This window comes from Symphalangus syndactylus, chromosome 3, assembly GCF_028878055.3.
Source record: "Symphalangus syndactylus isolate Jambi chromosome 3, NHGRI_mSymSyn1-v2.1_pri, whole genome shotgun sequence".
Lineage (NCBI taxonomy): Eukaryota > Metazoa > Chordata > Mammalia > Primates > Hylobatidae > Symphalangus > Symphalangus syndactylus.
In genome coordinates, this window is record NC_072425.2 from 139,615,148 (window position 1) to 139,641,463 (window position 26,316).

Here is a 26,316-nt window from a genome sequence, read left to right on the forward strand (position 1 = left end):
TATATTAGGAATGCAAAGATAGATAGAAATTCACTAATATAATTTATCATCATAATAGCTCTAAGAAGAAAAACCACACATCTTCATAGCTGCTGAAAAGCCATTAGTTAAATATAATAGTAATTTGTTTAATTTAAAAACCCCATTAGGAATAAATGGAGTCTTCCTTAACATAACAAAGGTACATCTAACTACACTAAAAAGTCTGCATTCCACTTGTCTATTACTATGCACCAAATGCATTTAAAAAAATAGTGGTTTTACAAAGATATGGAATCAACCTAAATGGCCATCAATGATAGACTGACTGGATTAAAAAAAATGGTGTACACATACACCATAGAATACTATGCAGCCATAAAAAAGTACAAGATCATGTCTTTTATGGGAACATGGATGGAGCTGGAGGCTGTAATCATTAGCAAACTAACACAGGAACAGGCAAACAAATTTCACATGTTCTCACTTATAAGTGGGAGCTAAATGATGAGAACACATGGACACATAGTGGAGAATAAGCACACACTAGGGTTTTTTGGAAGGTGGAGGGTGGGAGAAGGGAAAGGATCAAGAAAAATAACTAATAGGTACTAGGCTTAATACCTGGGTGATGAAACAATCTGTACAACAAACCCCCATGACACAAGTTTACCTGTGTAACAAACCTGCACTTACATCCCTGAACTTAAAAGTTAAAAAAATAGTGGCTTTAAATCAATTACAATTATTCATTTTGCTTACAAATCTGGAGGTTGCTTAGGCTTTGCTAGGCAGCTTTTTCCAGGGTCTGTCAGAGTTACTGTCAGACAGTGGCTGTGGCTCAGGCCACCTCCAAAGGTTTTTCACTCCAATGTCTGGTGCCCAGGCTGCAAAGACTGAAACAGCCGGGGCTGCAGCAGCTGAAGCTTCTCTTGCATTCCTCTCTATATGAGACCTCCAGGTAGGGACCTCAAGAGAGCTGGATTTTTTAAATGACAGCTAAAGGTACTCAAAGTGAGTGTCCCAGTAGAGAGAAATTGGCATAGCCTTTTCTAACCTTCTGGGAAAGCCGACAGAGTGAACTTTGTTGCGCTGTATTTCTTGAGGCAGCCATAAAGCCCTATCCAAGTTCAAGAAGAAGATGCATAGATTCCATCTCTTAAAAAGAGACTGTCAAAAATTTGCAAATATGTTTTAAAAGCCACTGTGAGATCATACAATGGGGAGATACCAGAAGCATTCTGATTAAAGTCAAAAACAAAATAAGGATTCCATTATTAATTATGATTTAGTATTTGATATTATTCTACAGTAGAGATGGGCAAACTTTTTTTATAAAATGCTGGGTAGCAGTTATTTGTAAACCATAATGTCTCTGTCACAACTACTCGACTGTAAGGCAAAAGCCATAGATGATACATAAATGAATGGATGTGGTTGTGATCCAATAGAACTTTATTTACAAAAACAGGTGGCAGGCTAGATTTGGTCCATAGGCTGTCATTTGTTGACCCTTGTTTTAGAGTTTGTGGCCAATGCTAATTTAGAAAAAGAAGGCAAGCAGTATAAAAATTGGAAGGAAGAAGAAAAAAATTAATATTGTCTTATAAATAGTATGATACATATCTATAAAAAGCCATAAAAATATATAATAAACAATAAGAAAATTCAGAAAGATAAATGGGTACACAATTGAAATATAAAAATGAATAGAACTCAAAAATACCAGGATTATACCATGCGCAGTGGCTCACACCTGTAATTCTAGCACTTTGGGAGACTGAGGAGGATGGATCACTTGAAGTCAGGAGTTTGGGACCAGCCTGGCCAACATAGTGAAACCCCATCTGTACTAAAAATACAAAAATTAGCTTGGTGTGCTGGTGGGCACCTGTAATCCCAGCTACTCAGGAGGCTGAGGTAGGAGAATCACTTGAACAAGGGAGGCAGAGGTTGCAGTGAGCCGGATCGCGACACTGCACTCCAGCCTGGGCAACAGAGCAAGACTCTATCTCAAAAGAAAAGAAAAGAAAAAAATACAAGCATGAGAAGATATAACAAAGGAGTAGAAAAAAAAAACTAAAATACCTAGGAGTATAACTTTAATACCCAAGAAGCAAGAATTGTGGACAATCTATAATGGAAATTTTAAAATGTTCCAGAAGACCATAATTTGTTCTACAAATTTGCTTGTGAACCTGCAAGATAATGAAAATGCAAGGTTATATATTACAGTAGTGTTTGAAATCGCAAAACATTGCAAACAACTGGTCTGGCAATAGAGTATGGGTTAAATTATTATATATGCATCCAATAGAATATTAAGCATCTCTTAAAGAACAATGAGGAAGCCTTTTGTGTACTGATGTGAAATGTGTTTCAAGACATATTGTTGCCGGGCATGGTGGCTCACGCCTGTAATCCCAGCACTTTGGAAGGCCAAGGCGGGCAGATCACCTGAAGTAGGGAGTTCAAGACCAGCCTGGCCAACATGGTGAAACCTCGTGTCTTCTAAAAATACAAAAATTAGCCAGGCATGGTAGTGCACGCCTGTAGTCCCAGTTACTCAGGAGGCAGAGGCACGAGAATCACTTGAACCTGGGAGGCGGAGGTTGCAGTGAGCCAAGACCGCACCACTGCACCCCAGCCTGGGCAACAGCGCAAGACTCTGTCTCAAAAAAAAACAAAAAACAAAAAAAGAGATATATCATTAATAAAACACACAGGTATAAAATACGAAAAATGTACAGTCTTCTACCATTTGTCTGAAAAAGGTTGAAAGAGGGAATATATAAAAATCCATTTCTCCCAGAAAAGGCAAATGGTTGGCTGAGGACAGAGGTGGAGAAAGACTGTGTGTGCACCAAATATTCATTCTAGGTTTTGATTCTTGAACCACATAAGTGCATTAACTATTCAAAAATAAATACTATTTTAAAAATATTGTTTATACACTAAATAAAGTCAAGTGCTTTTAAATCCTTTAAAACGTTTGTGGTTATTGTTTACTTTTCCTCACAAGTCTTTACATACCACAGGCTTTGGAGGCACACAGATCAGAACAAGCATAGAGAGTAGCGGTTAAGAGCACAGACACTATAGCTCCAGACCACGTGCATCTGAATCCCAGCCCTTCCAGTTAGGATCTGTGTGATCCTGAGCTAATTAATTAATATCTCTGTGCCTCGATTTACATACCTGTAAAACAGCAATGTCAATAACTCCTTCATAAGATAAATGGAATTATCTGTTTAGTGTTTTATCCAGTGCCTTGATGGAGTAACTGTGTATTGTAATTATGCTGTAGTGTCTAGACAAACAAAAGATGGAGGAGGAAATAGAAAAGTGAGCATGTTTCTGAGGATATTTATCTTATAGGTTAGTGAACCATAGTTTTAACAGGCCTTAAATTTGAGAAACACTTCTCCTACTATAATCTCCTGTCAGACCTTTGCAATGCAGGATAGAATACCTGTTTGGCTTTGTTAAAAGCCACCTGTTAAATGCAGATGTTCCAAAGCTTGTTTGATAATGGTACCCTAGATACACAGAAAACCTATTATTATCTCTCAGGAAACTTTTATTTAGAGCCAAGCTTCTCAAACTTTAATATGCATATGAACCACCTAGATTTATTCTTAAAATTCAGACTCTGATTCAGTAGATCTGGGGTGGGGACTGAGATCCCTTTTTTCTATTTCCCAGATGAAAGGCTTTTTAGAAGCAACTTGGGAAATGCTGACGTGTATCATACTTCTATAGATAACTGGAAACATCTACAAGTTTCCATTCACTTCTCCATTATTCCAGTGCATTACTTGTCAACTTGTATTTAATGCCTTTTCACCTTTCACGGGACAGATTTTGTTAATTAAATGTGCCAGTTGGCTTATTATGCAGTCAAGAAAAAAAAAAAAACCTCAACCAGCCCCAATAGCAGTGACAGACATCAAAATTTATAACAGTGCATATATTTTGCTTCAAATGAAAACAGCAACAATAACAAATATGCTATTTTTAAATGACATTAGCATAACATTTGTTAATTGGGTATTGTTTGTATTTTTTAAATCTTAGGATAGTGGACAGAACCCTGGACTTGCAATTGCTTACTTTTCTGAGCTCTAATTTCTTCATCTATAAAAGGAGAATAATAATTTGCATGTCAGAAAACTAAATAGAGATCAAGTGGCTTAAGCAAGATGGGCAACTAGAGGTACCTAGTGCTAATCTCCCCCTCTGAAAAGGACCCAAACAGTAAATAAACAACTACATTTTGACTATAGGGTCTAAAGGAGAGTGCTGTAGTACAGTAAGGAAGTGGCAGAATCCTTGTGGAAACCCAGAATGGCAGCACAGGGAGGGGAACAAAGCACTCTGCCTCTGCCACCCCATCTGCCCCACTAGGATAGTCTTGGAGCCTGGGGTGACTTCTTCTTGTGGGGAAAAAGATAAGCTGGAGGCTTCTAGCGACCCTGTTACCACCACAGACACTTGCAGTCATTACTACAGGAGAATCCCACAGTCCTCACAGGCCTCGAGCCCAGGAGGGGGAGCTGCCTGGAGTTCACAAGGCTGCATTGCTCCAGAGTAGGAGCCTACATTGTGCACCGCCCACCCACCCAAGTGTCTACAACACAGGGCCATCTTGAAGTCAGACGTACTGTTACAGTGTGTCCACTAGCAACTTTGTCTCTCCATCTCTGAGGCTCCACCATTATTTTTCCATGTCTATAACAGGTGGATGCAGTGCTCCTACTCAGAGCCTAGGCCCAGTGGAACAGCTATGACTCTGATAGCTGAGCCCACATGGTGTGCAGCCCTCCTCCCTGACCAAGGAATAGGCAGTCCTGCACAGTGGGGAAACCAGCCCAAAACCAGTGGACCTGCCATATGTGCATGCTCTTAGCCTGAGAACCAGTCTGGAGGCCCTGCCTCCAGAGAGCTTGTCCCCAAGCCAGCCAACCCACCGTATATGTATGCCCTCAGCCTAAGAAGCAGTCCAGAGGCCCTGGCCCTGGTGAGCTTGTCCCTCAACCCAGCTGATCAGCCATGTGCCTTCCCACCTTGGACTGAGAGCCAGCCAAGCACACTGCTCACAGCAAAGTCACACCACTGCTGATATGGTTTGGATCTGTGTCCCCACCAAAGCTCATGTTGAACTGTAATCCCCCATGTTGGATGTGGGGCCTGGTGGGTCATGGAGGCAGATTTCTCATGAATGGTTTCGCATCATCTCCCTTGGTAGTGTCCTCATGTTAGTGAGTGAGTTCTCATAAGATCTGGTCAGTTAAAAGTGTGTGGCACCTCCCCGCCCTCTTGCTCTTGCTCCTGCCCTGTGAGCCACCTGCTCTCCCTTTGCTTTCTGTCATGATTAGAAGCTTCCTGAGGCCTCCTCAGAAGCAAAAGCCTCTATGCTTCCTGTACACTCTGAAGAACCATAAGCCAATTAAACCTCTTTTCTTTATAAATTACCAAGTCTCAGGTATTTCTTTATAGCAATGTGAGAATGGACTAACACAGAAAATTGGTATCAAGAAGTGGAGCACTGTTCTAAAGATACCCAAAAATGTGGAAACGACTTTGGAACTGGGTAATGGACAGAAGTTGGAAGAGTATGAAGGGCTCAGAAAACAGGAAAATGAGGGAAAGTTTGGAACATCTTAGATACTGGTTAAATGGTGACCAAAAAGCTGATAGCGATATGAATAATGAAGTCCAGGCTGAGGAGTTCTCAGGTAGAAATGAAGAACATATTGGGACCTGGAGCAAAGGTCACTTTTATTATGCCTTAGCAAAAAAATTGGCTGCATTGTGCCCCTGCCCTAGGGAATCTGTGGAACTTTGAACTTGAGAGTGATGATTTAGCGTATCTGGCAGAAGAAATTTCTAAGCAGCAAAGTGTTCAAGATGTCACCTAGCTGCTTCTAACAGTCTATGCTCATATGCATTTGCAAAGAAAGGACCTACAGTTGGAACTTATATTTCAAGGGGAAGCAGAGGGTGAAAGTTCAGAAAATTTGCAGCCTGGCCATATGGTAGAAAGGAAAAGCCCATTTTCAGGGGAGTAGTTCAAGCAGGCTGCAGAAATTTGCATAACTAAAAACGAAGCAAGTGCTGATAGCCAAGACAGTGGAGAAAAGGCCTCAATGACATTTCAGAGATCTTAGAGGCAGCTCCTCACACCATAGGCCTAGGAGGACAGCATAGTTTTTGTGTGCCAGACCCAGGGCCCTGCTGTCTCACACTACCTCAGAGCACTGCTTCCTGCATCCTGGCCACTCCAACTCCAGCTGTGGCTCAAAGGGACCCAGGTACAGCTCAAGCCACTGCTTCAAAAGGTGTAAGCCATAAGCCTTGGCAGCTTCCACATGGTGTCAAGCCTGCTGGTCCACAGAGTGTAAGGGTGAATAAGGCTTGGAAGCCTCCACCTAGATTTCAGAGGATATATGAAAAAGCCTGGGTGTCCAGACAGAACCTTGCTGCAGGGGCAGAGCCCTGACAGAGAACCTCTACTAGGGAGGAGTGAAGGGGAAACGTGAGTTAGAGCCCCCATATAGAGTCCCCATTGGGGCACTGCCTAGTGGAGCTATGAGAAGAAGGCCACTGTCCTCCAGACCTCAGAATGGTAGATCCATTGACACCTTGCACCCTACCTCTGGAAAAGTCACAGGAAGTCAACACCAGCCCATGAGAGCAGCCACAGGAGATGAACCTTGCAAAGCCACAGGGGCAGAGCTACCCAAGGCCTAGGGAGCCCACCCCTTGCACCAGTGTGTTCTGGATGTAAGATGTGGGGTCAAAGGATATTATTTTGGAGCTTTAAGATTTCATGACTGCTTTGCTGGCTTTCAGACTTGCATGGGGCTTGTAGCCTTTTTTTATTCTGGACAATTTATCACTTTCACAATGGGAGTGTTTACCCAATGCCTATACCTCCAATGTATCTTGGAAGTAACTCACTTGTTTTTCATTTTACAGACTCATAGGTGGAAGGAACTTGCCTGTCTCAGATGAGACTTTGGACTTTTGAGTTAATGCTGGAATGAGTTAAGACTTCAGGGGATTACTGGGAAGGCATAATTGTATTTTGCAATGTGAGAAGGTCATGAGAGTAGAAGGGCCAGGGGCAGAGTTATATGGTTTAGATCTGCATCTCTAGAAAATCTCATGTCAAATTGTAATCCTCAGTGTTGGAGGTGGGGCCTGCTGGAAGGTAACTGAATTATGGGGATGGATTTCTCATGAATAGTTTAGCACCATCCCCCTTGGTACTGTCCTTTTGATAGTGAGTGAGTTTTCATGAGATGTGAAAAGAACTTGTCTTTGAGCTCTGAATTTCTTTCTTCTACTTGTTCAATCTATTGCTGAGACTTTCCAGAGCATTTTGCATTTCTATAAGTGTGTCCAATGTATCCTGAAGTTTTGATTGTGTTTTATTTATGCTATTTCATTGAATATTTCTCCCTTCACTTCTTTTATCATTTTTTCAATTTCCTTGCACTGAGTTCCACATTTCTCTGCTGCCTTCCTGATTAGCTTAATAACTAATCTCCTGAATTCTTTTTCAAGTAAATCAGGGATTTCTTCTTGGTTTGGATCCATTGCTGGTGATCTAGTGTGATCTTGGGGAGTGGTGTTATAGAGCTTTGTTTTGTCATATTACCAGAGTTGGTTTTTTGGTTCCTTCTCATTTGGGGAGGCACTATCAGAGGGAAGGTCCAGGGCTGAAGGCTGTTGTTGAGATTCTTTTGTCCCATAGGGTGTCCCCTTGATGGAGTACTCTCCCCCTTTTCCTATGGATGTGGCTTCCTGAGAGCCGAGCTGTAGTGATTATTATCTGTCTCCTGGGTCTAGCCACCCAGCAAGTGTACCAGGCTCCAGGCTGGTACTGGGGGTTGTCTACACAGAGTCCTGTGATATGAACCCTTGATGAGTCTCTCAGCCATGGATACAAGCATCTGTTCTGGTGGAGGTGGCAGGGGGGTGAAATGGACTCTGAGAGTGTTCTTAGCTTTGGTGGTTTAATGCTTTAGTTTTGTGTTGGCTGGCCTCCTGCCAGGAGGCGGCACTTTCCAGAAAGCATCAGCTGTGGTAGTATGGAGAGGAACCAGCAGTGGTCAGTGTCAGGCCTCTGAGCCCAAGCCAAGCCATCGCATCCCCTGTGACTTGCATGTATATGCCCAGATGGCCTGAAGTAACTGAAGAATCACAGAAGAAGTGAAAATGCCCTGCCCCGCCTTAACTGATGACATTCCACCACAGAAGAAGTGAAAATGGCTGGTCCTGGCCTTAACTGATGACATTACCTTGTGAAAGTCCTTTTCCTGGCTCATCCTGGCTCAAAAGCTCCCCCACTCAGCACCTTGCAACCCCCACTCCTGCCCACCAGAGAACAAATCCCCTTTGACTGTAATTTTCCTTTATCTACCCAAATCCTATACAACGGCCCCACCCTTATCTCCTTTTGCTGACTTTCTTTTCGGACTCAGCCCGCCTGCACCCAGGTGATTAAAAGCTTTATTGCTCACGCAAAGCCTGTTTGGTGGTCTCTTCACATGGACACGCATGAAACTTGGTGCCATGACTCGGATCGGGGGACCTCCCTTGGGAGATCAATACCCTGTCCTCCTGCTCTTTGCTCCGTGAAAAAGATCCACGTACGACCTCGGGTCCTCAGACCCACCAGCCCAAGGAATATCTCACCAATTTTAAATCAGGTAAGCGGCCCCTTCTTACTCTCTTCTCCAACCTCTCTTACTATCCTTCAACCATTTTCTCCTTTCAGTCTTGGCACCACCCTTCAATCTCTCCCTTCTCTTAATTTCAATTCCTTTCATTTTCTAGTAAAGACAAAGGAGACACGTTTTATCCGTGGACCCAAAACTCCGACGCTGGTCATGGACTCGGGAAGGCAGCCTTCCCTTGGTGTTTAATCATTGCAGGGACGCCTCTCTGATTATTCACCCATGTTTCAGAGGTGTCTGACCATGCAGGGAAGCCTGCCTTGGTCCTTCACCCTTAGCAGCAAGTCCCGTTTTTCTGGGGGAGGGGCAAGAATCCTGACCCCTTCTCTCCCTGTCTCTACCCCTTCTCTGCTTTTCTGGGGGGAAGAATCCCCTGATCCCTTATTTCCACACCCCAACCTCTTATCTCTGCACCCCAATCCCTTATTTCTGTGCCCCAACCTCTTATCTCTGTGCCCCAGTCCCTTATTTCCCTGCCCCGACCTCTTACCTCCACAACCCAATCCCTTATTTCCTCACCCAGACCTCTTATCTCTGCACCCTAACCCCTTATTTCTGCGCCCCAACCCCTTTCCCAATTTTCTGGAGGGTAAGAACTCCCGAACCCCTTCCCTCCGTGTCTCTACTCTCTCTTTTCTCTGGGCTTGCCTCCTTCACTATGGGCAACTTTCCACCCTCCATTCCTCCTTCTTTTCCCTTAGCCTGTGTTCTCAAGAACTTAAAACCTCTTCAACTCACACCTGACCTAAAACCTACACACCTTATCTTCTGTAACACCGCTTGGCCTCAATACAAACTTGACAATGGCTCTAAATGGCCAGAAATGGCCCTTTCCATTTCTCCATCCTACAAGAACTAAATAATTTTTGTCGAAAAATGGGCAAATGGTCTGAGGTGCCTTACTTCCAGGCATTTTTCACACTTCGTTCCCTCCCTAGTCTCTGTTCAACAATGCAATTCCTCCCAAATCCACCTTATTTCCCTCCCATCTGTCCCCTCAGTCCCAACCCCAAGCATCGCTGAGTCTTTCCAGGCTTCCTTTTCTACAGACCCATCTGACCTTTCCCCTCCTCCCCAGGCTGCTTGTCGCCAGGCCGAGCTAAGTGCCAATTCTTCCTCAGCCTCCACTCCTCCATCCTATAATCCTTCTATCACCTCCCCTCCTCACACCCCCTCCGGCTTACAGTTTAGTTCTGCAACTAGCTCTTCCCCACCTGCCCAACAATTTCCTCTTAGAGAGTTGGCTGGAGCTGAAGGCATAGTCAGGGTATATGTACCTTTTTCTCTATCAGACCTCTCTCAGTTCAGTCAGTGTTTAGGCTCTTTCTCATCAGACCCCACTAAATATATACAGGAATTCCAATATCTAACTCTGTTCTACAATTTAACCTGGAGTGACTTAAATGTCATCCTGACTTCTACCCTCTCCCCAGATGAATGGGAAAGATTTTTTTCTCTAGCCCAATCTCACACTGATAACCACCAGCTTCACAAGCCAGACCTCCAGGAAGGCATTAGAGCAGTTCCCCGAGAGGATCCCCAATGGAACTATCAGGCAAATTCCCCAGGTATAGCTAGGTGAGATTACATGATTTCCTGCCTAGTTGAAGGGCTTAAAAAGGCAGCTCACAAAGCTGTTAATTATGACAAGCTTAAAGAAACTATCCAAGGTAAAGAAGAAAACCCAGCCCAGTTCATGGCCCACTTAGCAGCAACCCTTAGACGCTATACCGCCCTAAACTTAGAAGGGCCAGAAGGCCGCCTTATTCTTAATATGCATTTTATCACCCAATCCACTCCTGACATTAGGAAAAAACTTCAAAAATTAGAATCTGGCCCTCAAACCCCACAACAAGAATTAATTCAACCTCACCTTCAAGGTGTATGATAATAGAGAGGAAGAAGCCAGATGGCAACGCATTTCTGAGTTACAATTACTTGCCTCTGCTGTGAGACAAAACCCAGCCACACCTCCAGCATACAAGAACTTCAAAATGCCTAAGCCACACATGCCTAAGCCTCAGCAGTCAAGCATTCCTACAAGACTTCCTCCATCAGGATCTTGCTTCAAGTGCCAGAAATCCGGCCACTGGGCCAAGGAATGCCTGCAGCCCAGGATTCCTCCCAAGCCATGTCCCATCGATGCAGGGACCCACTGGAAGGCAGACTGCCCAGCTCGCCCAGCAGCCACTCCTAGATCCCCTAAAGCTCTAGCCCAAGGCTCTGTGACTGACTCCTTCCCAGATCTGCTCGGCTTAGTGACTGAAGATCAACGCTGCCCCATCACCTCGGAAGCCCCCTGGACCATCACAGACGCCGAGATTTGGGTAACTCTCACAGTGAAGGGTAAGTCCATCCCATTTAATCGATATGGGGGCTACCCACTCCACGTTTCCTTCTTTTCAATGGCCTGCTTCCCTCGCCCTGAACTGTTGTGGGTATTGATGGCCAAGCTTCAAAACCCCCGAAAACTCCCCCACTCTGGTGCCACCTTGGACAACACTCTTTTATGCACTCTTTTTTAGTTATCCCCACCTACCCAGTTCCCTTATTAGGCCAAGATATTTTAACCAAATTATCTGCTTCCCTGACTACTCCTGGACTACAGCCGCATCTCATTGCCGCCCTTCTCCCCAACCCAAAGCCTCCTTTGCGTCTTCCTCTCATATCCCCCCACCTTAACCCACAAGTATAGGACATCTCTACTCCTTCCCTGGCAATTGATCACATGCCCATTACCATTCCATTAAAACCTAATCATCCTTACCCCGCTCAATGCCAATATCCCATCCCACAGCACGATTTAAAAGGATTAAAGCCTGTTATCACTCGCCTGCTACAGCGTGGGCTTCTAAAACCTATAAACTCTCCTTACAATTCCCCCATTTTACCTGTGCAAAAACCAGACAAGTCTTACAGATTAGTTCAGGATCTGTGCCTTATCAACCAAATTGTTTTGCCTATCCACCGTGGTGCCCAACCCATACACTCTTTTGCCCTCAATACCTTCCTCCACAACTCACTATTCCATTCTTGATCTTAAAGATGCTTTTTTCACTATTCCCCTGCACCCCTTGTCCCAGCCTCTCTTTGCTTTCACCTGGACTGACCCTGACACCAATCAGTCCCAGCAGCTTACCTGGACTGTGCTGCCGCAAGGTTTCAGGGACAGCCCTCATTACTTCAACGAAGCTCTTTCTCATGATTTACTTTCTTTCCACCCCTCTGCTTCTCACCTTATTCAATATATTGATGACCTTCTTCTTTGTAGCCCCTCCTTTGAATCTTCTCAACAAGACATACGTCTGCTCCTTCAGCATTTATTCTTCAAGGGATATCAGGTATCCCCCTCCAAAGCTCAAATTTCTTCTCTATCCGTTACCTACCTCGGCATAATTCTTCATAAAAACACACATGCTCTCCCTGCCGATCGTATCTGACTGACCTCTCAAACCCCAACCCCTTCTACAAAACAACAACTCCTTTCCTTCCTGGGCATGGTTGGATACTTTCGCCTTTGGATACCTGGTTTTGCCATCCTAACAAAACCATTATATAAACTCACAAAAGGAAACCTAGCTGACCCCATAGATCCTAAATCCTTTCCCCACTCCTCTTTCCGTTCCTTGAAGACAGCTTTAGAGACTGCCCCCATCCTGGCTCTCCCTGACTCATCCCAACCCTTTTCATTACACACAGCTGAAGTGCAGGGCTGTGCAGTCAGAATTCTTACACAAGGACCAGGATCGCATCCTGTAGCCTTTTTGTCCAAACAACTTGACATTACTGTTTTAGGCTGGCCATCATGTCTCTGTGCAGTGGCTGCTGCCACCCTAATACTTTTAGAGGCCCTCAAAATCACAGACTATGCTCAATTCACTCTCTACAGCTCTCATAATTTCCAAAATCTATTTTCTTCCTCACACCTGGTGCATATACTTTCTGCTACCCAGCTCCTTCACCTATACTCACTCTTTGTTGAGTCTCCCACAATTACCATTGTTCCTGGCCTGGACTTCAATCCGGCCTCCCACATTATTCCAGATACCACACCTGACCCTCATGACTGCATCTCTCTGATCCACCTGACGTTCACCCCATTTCCCCACATTTCCTTCTTCCCTGTTTCTCACCCTGATCACACTTGGTTTATTGATGGCAGTTCCACCAGGCCTAATTGCCACTCACCAGCAAAGGCAGGCTATGCAATAGTATCTTCCACATCTGTTATTGAGGCTACTGCTCTGCCCCCCTCCACTACCTCTCAGCAAGCCGAACTAGTTGCCTTAACTTAGGCCCTCACTCTTGCAAAAGGACTACGCATCAATATTTATACTGACTCTAAGTATGCCTTCCATATTCTGCACCACCATGCAGTCATATGGGCTGAAAGAGGCTTCCTCCCTACACAAGAGTCCTCCATCATTAATGCCTCTTTAATAAAAACTCTGCTCAAGGCCGCTTTACTTCCAAAGGAAGCTGGGGTCATTCACTGCAAGGGGCACCAAAAGGCGTCACATCCCATTGCTCTAGGCAACGCTTATGCTGATAAGGTGGCTAGACAAGCAGCTAGCTCTCCAACTTCTGTCCCTCACGGCCATTTTTGTCTCCTTCACATCGGTCACTCCCACCTATTGCCCTGCTGAAACTTCCACTTATCAATCTCTTCCCACACAAGGCAAATGGTTCTTAGACCAAGGAAAATATCTCCTTCCAGCCTCACAGGCTCATTCTATTCTGTCATCATTTCATAACCTCTTCCATGCAGGTTACAAGCCATTAGCCTGTCTCTTAGAACCTCTCATTTCCTTTCCATCATGGAAATCTAACCTCAAGGAAATCACTTCTCAGTGTTCCATCTGCTATTCTACTACCCCTCAGGGATTGTTCAGGCCCCACCCCGTTTCCTACACATCAGGCTTGGGGATTTGTCCCTGCCCAGGACTGGCAAATTGACTTTACTCACATGCCCTGAGTCAGAAAACTAAAATATCTCTTAGTCTGGGTAGATACTTTCACTGGATAGGTAGAGACCTTTCCCACAGGGTCTGAGAAGGCCAACGCAGTCATTTCTTCCCTTCTGTCAGACATAATTCCTTGATTTGGTCTTCTCACCTCTATACGGTCTGATAATGGACCAGCCTTTACTAGTCAAATCACCCAAGCAGTTTCTCAGGCTCTTGGTATTCAGTGGAACCTTCATATCCCTTACCATCCTCAATCTTCATGAAAGGTAGAACAGACTAATGGTCTTTTAAAGACACACCACACCAAGCTCAGCCTCCAACTTAAAAAGGATTGGACCGTACTTTTACCTCTTGCCCTTCTCAGAATTACAGCCTGTCCTTGAGATGCTACAGGGTACAGTCCATTTGAACTTTTACATGGACGCACTTTCTTGCTTGGCCCCAACCTCATCCCAGAAACCAGCCCTCTAGGCGACTATCTTCCAGTCCTCCAACAGGCTAGACAGGAAATTCGCCAGGCTGCTAATCTTCTCTTGCCTACTCCAGATCCCTAGCCATATGAAGACACCCTAGCTGGACGATCAGTTCTTATTAAGAATCTGACCCCTCAAACTCTACAACCTTGATGGACCAGACCCTACTTAGTCATCTATAGTACCCCGACTGCCATCCGCCTGCAGGATCATCCCCACTGGGTTCACTGTTCCAGAATAAAGCTGTGTCCATTGGACAGCCAGCCTAACCCTCCTCTTCCTCCTGGAAGTTGCAAGTACTCTCCCCTAATTCCCTTAAACTCACTCGTATTTCTGAAGAACAGTAATAACCCTTATGAGCCTAATACATCCCTTCATTCTATTAGGCCTGTTCGTCCTTACCCTACTTTTTGCAACAGGGCTTTATGAAGTCACCCCCACTACTTGGGCCGAGCCCCAAAAAACTAGTCATCCCTACTATCTTCTGTCTAGTCATACTCCTATTCTCCGTTCTCAACTACTTATAAACGCCCTACTCTTGTTTACACTGCCAGTTTACCTGTTTCTTCAAGCCACCACAGCTGATATCTCTTGGTGCTATCCTCCAACAGCTGCTCTTAACTCCCTGTTAGAGTGGATAGATGATCTTTGCTGGCAGGGCACCCTCCAATACTTCCACCCTGATGACGTTCTATTCTTTACTTTTATACTCAATCTTATTCTCATTCCCATTCTTATGCCACCCTCTACCTCTCCCCAGCTATCTCCACCACACTATCAACCTTACCCATTCTCTCCTAGCTGCTTCTAATCCCTCCTTAGCAAACAACTGCTGGCTTTGCATTTCCCTTTCTTCCAGTGCCTACACAGCTCTCCTCGCCTTACAGACAGACTGGGCAACATCTCCTGTCTCCTTACACCTCCAAACTTCCTTTAACGGCCCTCACCTTTACCCTCCTGAAGAACTCATTTACTTTCTAGACAGGTCCAGCAAAACTTCCCCAGACATTTCACATCAGCAGGCTGCCGCCCTCCTCCGCACTTATTTAAAAAACCTTTCTCCTTATATTAACTCGACTCCCCCCATATTTGGACCTCTCACAAGACAAACTACTATTCCTGTGGCCGCTCCTTTATGTATCTCTCGGCAAAGACCCACTGGAATTCCCCTACGTAATCTTTCACCTTCTCGATGTTCCTTTACTCTTCATCTCCAAAGCCCGACTACACACATCCCTGAAACAATTGCAGCCTTCCAGCTCCATATTACAGACAAGCCCTCTATCAAGACTGACAAACTTAAAAATGTTAGCAGTAATTATTGCTTACCCTGTATTTCACTCCATCCTTGGCTACCTTCCCCTTGCTCATCAGACTCTCCTCCCAGGCCCTCTTCTTATTTGCTTATACCCAGCCCCAAAAATAACAGTGTAAGGTTGCTCATAGATACTCGATGTTTTCTCATACACCATGAAAATCAAACCTCCCCCTCTACACAGTTACCCCATCAGTCCCCATTACAACCTCTGACAGCTGCCGCCCTAGCTGGATTCCTAGGAGTCTGGGTACAAGACGCCCCTTTCAGCACTCCTTCTCACCTTTTTACTCTGCACCTCCAGTTTTGCCTCACACAAGGTCTCTTCTTCCTCTGTGGATCCTCTACCTACATGTGTCTACCTGCTAATTGGACAAGCACATGCACACTAGTTTTCCTTACCTCCAAAATTCAATTTGCAAATGGGACCGAAGAGCTCCCTGTTCCCCTCATGACACCGACACAACAAAAAAGAGTTATTTCACTAATTCCCTTGCTGGTCAGTTTAGGACTTTCTGCCTCCACTATTGCTCTCGGTACTGGAATAGCAGGCATTTCAACCTCTTTCACGACCTTCCGTAGCCTGTCTAATGACTTCTCTGCTAGCATCACAGACATATCACAAACTTTGAGTTCTCCAGGCCCAAGTTGACTCTTTAGCTGCAGTTGTCCTCCAAAACCGCCGAGGCCTTGACTTACTCACTGCTAAAAAAGGAGGACTCTGTATATTCTTAAATGAAGAGTGTTGTTTTTACCTAAATCAGTTTGGCCTGGTGTATGACAACATAAAAAAACTCAAGGATAGACCCCAAAAACTTGCCAACCAAGAAAGTAATTACGCTGAACCCCCTTGGGCACTCTCTAATTGGATGTCCTGGGTCCTCCCAATTCTCAGTCCTTTAATACCCATTTTTCTCCTTCTTTTATTCGGACCTTGTACCTTCTGTTTAGTTTCTCAATTCATCCAAAACCATATCCAGGCCATCATCAATCATTCTATACAACAAATGTTTCTTCTAACAACCCCATAATATCACCCCTTACCACCAGATCTCCCTTCAGCTTAATCTCTCCCACTCTAGGTTCCCACGCCACCCCTCATCCCGCTTGAAGCAGCCCTGAGAAACATTGTCCATTCTCTCTCTCCATACCACCCCCCAAAAATTTTCGCTGCCCCAACACTTCAACACTATTTTGTTTTATTTTTCTTATTAATATAAGAAGGCAAGAATGTCAGGCCTCTGAGCCCAAGCTAAGCCATCGCATCCCCTGTGACTTGCACGTATATGCCCAGAAGGCCTGAAGTAACTGAAGAATCACAAAAGAAGTGAAAATGCCCTGCCCCGCCTTAACTGATGGCATTCCACCACAAAAGACGTGAAAATGGCCGGTCCTTGCCTTAACTGATGACATTACCTTGTGAAAGTCCTTTTCCTGGCTCATCCTGGCTCAAAAAGCTCCCCCACTGAGCACCTTGCGACCCCCACTCCTGCCCACCAGAGAACAAATCCCCTTTGACTGTAATTTTCCTTTATCTACCCAAATCCTATAAAATGGCCCCACCCTTATCTCCCTTCGCTGACTCTCTTTTCGGACTCAGCCCACCTGCGCCCAGGTGATTAAACACTTTATTGCTCACACAAAGCCTTTTTGGTGGTCTCTTTACACGGACACGCATGAAAGTCAGGGCCGTAGAACTCTCAAGAGTATATGCCCTTTGTGTTCTGTTACCAGAGTGGGTAGGGAAGGACCATTAGGTGAGGGCAGGGCTAGGTGTCTTTGAGCTCAGAATCTCTCCTTGGGTGGGTCTTGCTGCAGCTGCTGTGGGAAATAGAGGTGAGGGTTCCAGGTCAATGGAGTTATGTACCTAGGAGGATTATGGCTCCCTCTGCTGAGTCATGCAGGTTGTCAGGGAAGTGGGGAAAGCTGGCAGTCACAGGCCTCACCCAGCTCCGACGCAATCTGAAGGGCCAGTCTCACTCCCGCCATGCCACCCCTAATAGCACTGAGTCTGTTTCCAGGCAGTGGTCAAGCAGAACTGAGAACTTACCCCAGGCCACCTGCCTCCCAGCTGCAAAGGAAAGTAGGGCTTTAATGCTTCCCCCACCTGTGGGGTCTTCATGCCGGATTAGCGCCCTCCCCCGAGTTCTGACCAGGAGGCTTCTCAACCAGTTCAAATTGTTACAAAGTTCAGCTGTAGATTCCCTTCTCCCTGTGGCGTTTTCCCCCACGCCTCTGGCCACCCTCCCAAAGGATCCCTGTGATGCCAGGCAGGAATGGTCTCTCTGGGGACTCAGAGAGCTCCCAGGGTCTTCCCACTGCTTCCTCTACCCTTGTATGTTGCTTGGCTCTCTAAACTGACTCAGCTCCAGGTAGGTTCAGAATCTTCTTGTGAAAACTAGACTTTCAGTTTCCCCATTTAGGGTGTGTGTTTGGTGGCAGAGAATCTCCCTTTCCCACCTCCACAGTTTAGGCACTTACAGTATTTGGGGTGTCTTCCCAGATCCTGTGGGAGCAATCTGCTTCCTTCAGAGGGTCCTCTTCATTTTATTTATTTTAAAAACAAGATCTTGCCGTGTCGCCCAGGCCATAGTACAGTGGCATGATCATCTGGATTAAAGACTTAAACACAAATCTTATACTATAAAACTAGTAGAAGATGGCCGGGTACAGTGGCTCACGCATGTAACACCAGGACTTTGGGAAGCCAAGGTGAGAGTGAGAGGTGACAACGGGCTAGCAGCCATCGCTCGCTCTCTGCGCCTCCTCAGCCTCAGCATCTGCTCTGGCCGTGCTCAAAGAGCCCTTCAGCTTGCGGCTGCGCTGTGGGGGCCCCTCTCTAGGGCTGGCCGAGGCCCGAGCCAGCTCCCTCTGCTGGCAGGGAAGTGTGGAGTGGGAGGCGCGGGCGGCAGCTGGGGCTGTGTGCTGCGCTCGCCAGCTGGTGCAGTTTCTCCGTGGGCGTGGGCTCAGCAGCCCGCACTCCGTGCAGCCGGCAGGCACCTGATGGGCTTGATCAGTGGAGGAGCTCCCTTTGGGCTGCTGGAGAGCCCAGGCTAGGTGCCGCAAAGGCCCACTGCGAGTGCCATTGAGAGGTGAAGCCGGCTGGGCTTCTGGGTCAGATGGGGACTTGGAGAACTTTTCTGTCTAGCTAAAGGATTGTAAACTCACCAATCAGTACTCTGTGTCTAGCTAAAGGTTTGTAAATGCACCAATCAGCGCTCTGTGTCTAGCTAATCTAGTAGGGACTTGGAGAACTTTTGTGTCTAGCTAAAGGTCATGTGGGGACTTGGAGAACTTTTGTGTCTAGGTAAAGGATTGTGAACGCACCATTCAGCACTCTGTGTTTAGCTAAAGGATTATAAACGCACCAATCAGTGCTCTGGGTCTAGCTAATCTAGTGGGGACTTGGAGAACTTTTGCGTCTAGCTAAAGGATTATAAACACACCAATCAGGACTCTGTGTCTAGCTAAAGGATTGTAAATGCACCAATCAGCACTCTGTCAAAATGGACCAATCAGCTCTCTGTAAAATGGACCAATCAGCAGAATGTGGGTGGGGCCAGATAAAGGAATAAAAGCAGGCCACAGGAGCCAGCAGTGGCAACCTGCTCGGTCCTGTTCCATGCTGTGGAAGGTTTGTTCCTTCGCTCTTAGCAGTAAATCTTGCTGCTGCTCACTCTTTGGGTCTGCACTGCCTTTATGAGCTGTAACACTTACCACAAAGGTCTGCAGCTTCACTGCTGAAGCCAGCAAGACCACAAACCCACCGGAAGGAGGAAACTTCAGACACATCTGAACATCTGAAGGAACAAACTCCGGACACACCATCTTTAAGAACTGTAACACTCACTGCAAGGGTCCACGGCTTCATTCTTGAAGTCAGTGAGACCAAGAACCCACCAATTCCAGACACAGGAGGATCACCTGAGGTCAGGAGTTCGAGACCAGCCTGGCCAACATGGTGAAACTCAATCTCTACTAAAAATACAAAAATTAGCCAGGAGTGGTGGCACACGTCTGTAATCCTAGCTACTCGGGAGGCTGAGGCAGGAGAACCACTTGAAACCAGGAGCTGGAGGTTGCAGTGAGCCGAGATTGCACCACTGCACTTTAGCCTGGGTGACAGAGCGAGACTCCATCTCAAAAAAAAAAAAAACTAGTAGAAGAAAACATAGGAGAAACACTCATGACATTAAACTGGGCAATGTGTTTTCATGGTTTTTTAGATAAGACCTCAAAAGCAGTAGGATCGAAAGCAAAATTAAACAGTTGGAATCATATCAGGCTAAAAAGCAAGCAAAGAAAACAACAGAGGGAAAAGACAGCCTATAAAATGGGAGAAAATATTTGCATACTATACATCTTACATGGGGTTAATATCTGGAATAGATAAGGAACTCAACTCAAAGGCAAAATAATAATCATCATGCAATGTAAACATGGGCAAAATGGCTGGGCTCACACCTGTAATCCCAGCACTTTGGGAGGCAAGACAGTTGAATCACTGGAGCCCAAGAGCTCAAGATCAGCCTGGGCAACATAGTGAAACCCCGTCACTACAAAAATTAGTCAGGCATGATGTAGATGCCTGTAGTCCCAACTACTTGGGGGGCTCAGGTGGGAAAATCGCTTGAACCCAGGAGGTCTAGCCTGCAGCGAGTCATGTTCTTGCCACTGCTTCCCAGCATAGGCAACAGAGTGAGACTCTGGCTCAAAAAAAGCAAATGGGTAAAAATCTTTAATAGATATTTTTTCAAAAGAAAACATACAGATGGCTAACAGACATATGGAAAAATGCTTAACATCATTAATTAGGGAAATGCAAATCAAAACTACAATGAGGTATCACCTCAGTCCATTTCAAATGGCTATTACCAAAAAGACCAAATTATTGTTGAGGATGTGGAGAAAAAAGAACCATTACAGCCATTTTGGAAAATAATATGGAGGTTCTACCAAAAAATAAAAATAGAACTACCATATGATCTAGCAATCCCACTATATATATAGATATATAGTTTTTTTGTTTTTTGTTTTTTGTTTTTGAGATGGAGTCTCACTCTGTTGCCCAGACTGGAGTGTAGTAGCGGGATCTCGGCTCATTGCAACCTCCACCTCCTGGGTTCAAGTGATTCTCCTGCCTCAGCCTCCCGAGTAGCTGGGATTACAGGCATGCGTCACCATGCCTGGCTAATTTTTGTATTTTTAGTAGAAACGGGGTTTCACCATATTGGTCAGGCTGGTCTTGAACTCCTGACCTCATGATCCACCCGCCTTGGCCTCCCAAAGCGCTGGGATTACAGGCATGAGCTGCCGCTCCTGGCCTACTAGGTATGAAATGAAAACAGTACGTTGAAAAGGTAACTTTACTTTCATGTTTATTACAGCATTATTTACAATAGCCAAGATATAGAATCAAGCTAAGTGTTCAATAACGGATGAATGGTTAAAGAAAATGTAGTATATGGCAGGGCGCGGTGGCTCATGCCTGTAATCCCAGCACTTTGGGAGGCTGAGGCGGGTGGATCACCTGAGATCAGGAGTTTGACATCAGCCTCCCCAACATGGATAAACCCCGTCTCTACTAAAAATATAAAATTAGCCGGGCGTGATGGCACATGCCTGTAATCCCAGCTATTCAGGCAGCTGAGGCAGGAGAATCACTTGAACCCAGGAGATGGAGGTTGCAGTGAGCCGAGATCATGCCATGGCATTCCAGCCTGGGCAATAAGAGCAAAACTCCATCTCAAAAACAAAGAAAAAGAAAATGTTGTATGTATACACAGCGGAATACTATTCAGCCATGAAAGAGAATGGAATCCTGTCATTAGCAACAACATGGACGAACCTGGAGGGCATTATGTTAAGTGAAATAAGCCAAACACAGAAAGACAAATACAGCATGATCTCACTCACGGGAATCTAGAGAGTTGATCTCATGGAAGTAGTGAGTACAACAGTGGCCACCAGAGGCAGGGAGGGTAGGGGAAAGGGAGAATGGGGAGAAACTGAGCAATGAGCTACCTGGATAGTTCAGTTGGTAGAGCATCAGACTTTTAATCTGAGGGTCCAGGGTTCAAGTCCCTGCTCAGGCGACAGTGTACCTTTCTAGGCCGGTGTGCCAAGATCACACCATTGCACTCCAGCTTAGGCAAAGAGTGAAACCCCGTCTTAAATAAAATAAAATAAAATAAATTAGAGGCAAGCGGAGGTTGCAGTTAGCCGAGATCATGCCATTGCACTCCAGCTTAGGCAAAAAGAGTGAAACTCCCTCTTAAAAAAAAAAAAAAAAAAGAAGTTGGTCAATGGGTACAAAGTTACAATTGGAATAAGTTTTGGTGTTCTATTGCACAGCAGGGTAATAATATGATCACATATTTTGGTATTCTGTTGCGCAGTAGGGTAACACTATGGTCAACAATAAAGTATTATATATCAAACTACCTAGAAAAGAGGATTTTGAATGTTCCCAACACAAACAAATGATAAATGTTTTAAGTGATGAATATGCTAATTATCCTGATTTGATTATTATGTGATATATATGTATCAAATCATCACATTTCCCATAAATATGTATAATTATTATATTTCATTAAAAACCTAAAATAATTTTAAAATTAAAATAAATTAAAATGTTTAAATTAAAAGTTTAAAAAGAAAACTAACTAGAAAGGTTCATATACAGAACACATGGCATTTAACAGTTAATCAATACATTTTAAAAATCTTAGATTCGGGAGTACACGTGCAGGTTTGTTACATGAGTATATTACATGATGCTGAGGTTTGGGCTTCTAATGATTCCATCGCCCAAGTAGCTTTTCAATCCTTACTCCCTCCCTCCCCCTTTTTGAAATCTCAGAATTTGAAATCTTATTATTCCCATCTTTATGTTTGTATGTATCCAGTCAATATATTTTTAATTAAAGTAATTAAAGATTACATTTGTTTAGAGGTCTATGTCACATAAGTTAGGATTTCTTTAGAATGATAATTCTCAAATTTTATTGTGCAGCAGAATTACCTAGAGAGTTTGTTAAAACAAATAGAGAAACAGGCCAAGCGCAGTGGCTCACTCCTGTAGTCTCAGCACTTTGGGAGGCCGAGGTGGGCAGATCGCCTGGGGTCAGGAGTTCGAGACCAGCCTGGCCAACATGGCGAAACCCTGTCTCTACAAAAATTACCTGGACATGGTGGCATGTGTCTGTAGTCCCAGCTACTTGGGAGGCTGAGGCAGGAGAATTGCTTGAACCTGGGAGCCGGAGGTTGCGGTGAGTTGAGATTGTGCCACTGCACTCCAACCTGGGCGACAGAGAGAGACCCCATCTCAGAAAAAAGAAAAATTAGAGAAACCCCCAGAGTTTCTAACTTTGCATTTTTTACAAGTTCTCAGGTGGTGCTGATGCTATAGGTACAGGGACCACACTTCAAGAACTCTAGAAGAAAAGAGAAAAAGACATGAGAAATTGTATACATTTATAGAGGGGCTAATATGATAAACAGTACTTTGCCATAGTACTAGTGATAGGACTTTGTGATAAAGTATAATTTTTTGGAACAAATTTAATTTCCTAATTCAATTTAGTGTCAGTCCTTTGGATTTAGGTTTCCCGAGCACCTAAAAAAAAAAAAACAAGAAACCCAGAAGGGTGCTGGTTGACACTCTTTCAACCACATAACTTTCAAAATAAAAATAAAGCCCTATGTTATTCCATAGTATTCTGATATTTATAAATGTTTTAAAATGTGTTATTCCATATGCTGCTAATAATCACCTGGGAGGTAGGCAGGGTAAGAATTTGTATCTGAATTTTATAGGGGAAGACCCGAAGAGTATGGGAATCAAATAATTTGTGCAAAGACACACAGCTAGTAAGTAACAGAGCCAGAACACAGACCTGAGACCTCTGATTCCCCAGCCTGGGCTGTTTCCACTGAACCCCACTGACTTTAATGAGATAGTATTAAATTATATCTCTTCATTTCTCTACAATGTATCCCTTGTTTTAAGTCTTATTGCTCCATCTTGTTTTGAGTCTTATCAAAGACTTGTTTTAAGTCTTAAGTCTTTTTTTTTTTTTTTTTTTGAGACCAAGTTTGGCTCTCGTCGCCCGGGCTGGAGTGCAGTGGCGCCATCTCAACTCACTGCAACCTCCACATCCCAGGTTCAAGCAATTCTCCTGCCTCAGCCTTACTGAGCAGCTGGGATTACAGGCATGCACCACCATGCCCAGCTAATTTTGTATTTTTGGTAGAGACGGGGTTTCTCCATGTTGATCAGGCTGGTCTCGAACTCCCGACCTCACATGATCCGCCCACCTCGGCCTCCCAAAATGTTGGGATTATAGGCGTCAGCCACCACGCCCAGCCTAAGTCTTGTTTTAAGTCTTATTGCTCCATAACTCACAGTCAGAAATGTACATAATTGAACCATGATATTCCTAAATTTCCATCACGGTTGATTTTCCAGCCACCACTCCTAATCTTGATATTTAATGGGTACCACCAACTCACCTTCATTCACCCCAAGTATTGATAACATTAAAAATATATTCCATGTAGGACTGGGAATAAAATCTCATACACTTTAAAGTTCCAGTCCTATGGTTGCTTTTGTATGATTAACTAAAATGTATCACCAAGATAGAGTAATAATTCATTTTAACAACATATATTCCTCCAGAAAGTTTACAATTATTACATAAGCTCACAGTATAATACAGCTCCAATATTTAGTTAGAATGCAATTTATTCAGGAGAATTTTACATATATTATAATTTTGTGCCTTTATCCTCCTTTCTTGATAAACATTCACTCTAAAGTATCAATTTCTTACTTAAAAACAGTAGTTATAAATTTCTCCTCTTGAAATGATATCTGAAAATTGTATCAGTTCTTCTCACAGGTCAAAGTATATAGAACCATAAACTGAAAAGTTTTGAGGCTCAGTAATATTTTCGTTTTCACGTGGTAAAATATTCTGTTGTAGAAAGTAGGAAAATTTTCAGAAAAACATAGACAAAATCAAAGAAGGGACATTTACATGGCTATTTGGAAATACTGACAGGAGAGGGTGAAGGATAAAAGAAGACATATTGGATCCAGTGTACACTGCTCAGGTGACAGGTGCACTAAAATTTCAGAAATCACCACTAAGAACTTATCCATGTAACCGAAAACAACATGTGCCCCCAAAACTATGAAAATACTAAAAAATCAAAAAAGAAATGCTAAAAGGAGGAAATGGTGATAACTCAGAACTAACACTGGTTCACCAAGAGCATGACATGTCAGACTAACCTTGAGTTTTTCACTGACAGGGTCACTGAACTTAAACAGATTTTATCAAAGCATTTGACAATGACTTTCAATGGTATCATGTAGGAAATAAAATGTTTATGAAAAAATAACTGAAGTGACATCAGAAAGATGGTTGACTAGAAATGCGTGGCACTAAGCAGTACTAAGAGGCAAGATTATATAAAAAATGCCTACGTCAATAAACTAGAAAGGTTTCAAATAAACAACCTAATCATACACCTCAAAAAACTAGAAAAGGCTGAACGTGGTGCTTACACCTGTAATCCCAGCACTTTGAGAGGCCTCCACACAAGAAAGGACTAAGACAATGAAGAAATTAAGGTTTGACTGGAGTGTGGAAGGGAACATGCTGAAGTGCAATGGGGGAGTGGAGGCATACCTGTGGTGAGTGGAAGTCCAGGAGGGCAGCATGGAGGCACCCAGCCTCTGCAGTCCCACCACCCAGTCCCAGATCAGATCTTCCCCGAGTCAGGAAGGACTTCCCATTGTGAGGAAAAGATAAGAGGAGATCCCCACCAGACCCCGTTGACACTTTACCTGCAGTCCTTACAACAAAAGAATCCCAGAGTTCTCACAAGCCCTGACCCAGTTTTGAGAGCTACCAGAATTCACACAGCTGAATTGCCACAGATTACCTCACCCACCCACTGTGAGCCAAGCTGCTGCAGCATGGCACCATCTTGAAGCCAGAGTCATTGCTGGAGTGTACCTGCTCTGGGGGTCAGTAGCCACTGCACCACTCCAGCACTGGGGCTGAAACAAATTTCTTGAAACAAATGAAAATAGAAACAAGGCCGGGTGTGGTGGCTCATGCCTGTAATCCCAGCACTTTGGGAGGTCAAGGCTGATCATCTGAGGTTAGGAATTCAAGACCAGCCTGGCCAACATAGCGAAACCCCATCTCTACTAAAAAAATACAAAAATCAGCCAGACATGGTGGCGTGCGCCTGTAATCCCAGCTACTTGGAAGGCTGAGGCAAGAGAATTGCTTGAACCCAGGAGGTGGAGGTTGCAGTGAGCCGAGATAGCACCATTGCACTCTAGCTTGAGCGAAAAGAGCAAAACTTCCTCTCAAAAAAAAAGAAAATAGAAACAAAGCATACCAAAACCTATGAGACACAGTAAAAGCAGTACCAAGAGGCAAGATTGTATAAATAAATGCCTATGTCAATAAACTAGAAAGGTTTCAAATAACCTAATCACCTAGCCTTCTCAAAAAACTAGAAAAGGCTGAGCATAGTGGCTTACGCCTGTAATCCCAGCACTTTGGGAGGCCAAGGTGGGCAGATCACCTGAGGTGAGGGGTTCGAGACCAGCCTGGCCAACATGACGAAACCCCATCTCTACTAAAAATACAAAACTTAGCTGGGTGTGGTGGCAGGTGCCTGTAATCCCATTTACTTGGGAGGCTGAGGTAGGAAAATTGCTTGAACCTGGGAGGTGGTGGTTGCACTGAGCCAAGATAGGGCTGTTGCAGTCCAGCCTGGGAGATAGAGTGACACTTCATCTC

At 44.4% G+C, this 26,316-nt stretch overlaps 1 non-coding gene across 1 annotated transcript; it reads left to right on the forward strand.

Moving 5' to 3' along the window:
- The first annotated feature begins 21,503 nt into the window (after positions 1-21,503).
- TRNAK-UUU (transfer RNA lysine (anticodon UUU)) lies at positions 21,504-21,576 on the forward strand. The gene has a single exon. It is a non-coding gene; the product is annotated as a tRNA-Lys (tRNA).
- Positions 21,577-26,316: the final 4,740 nt, after the last annotated feature.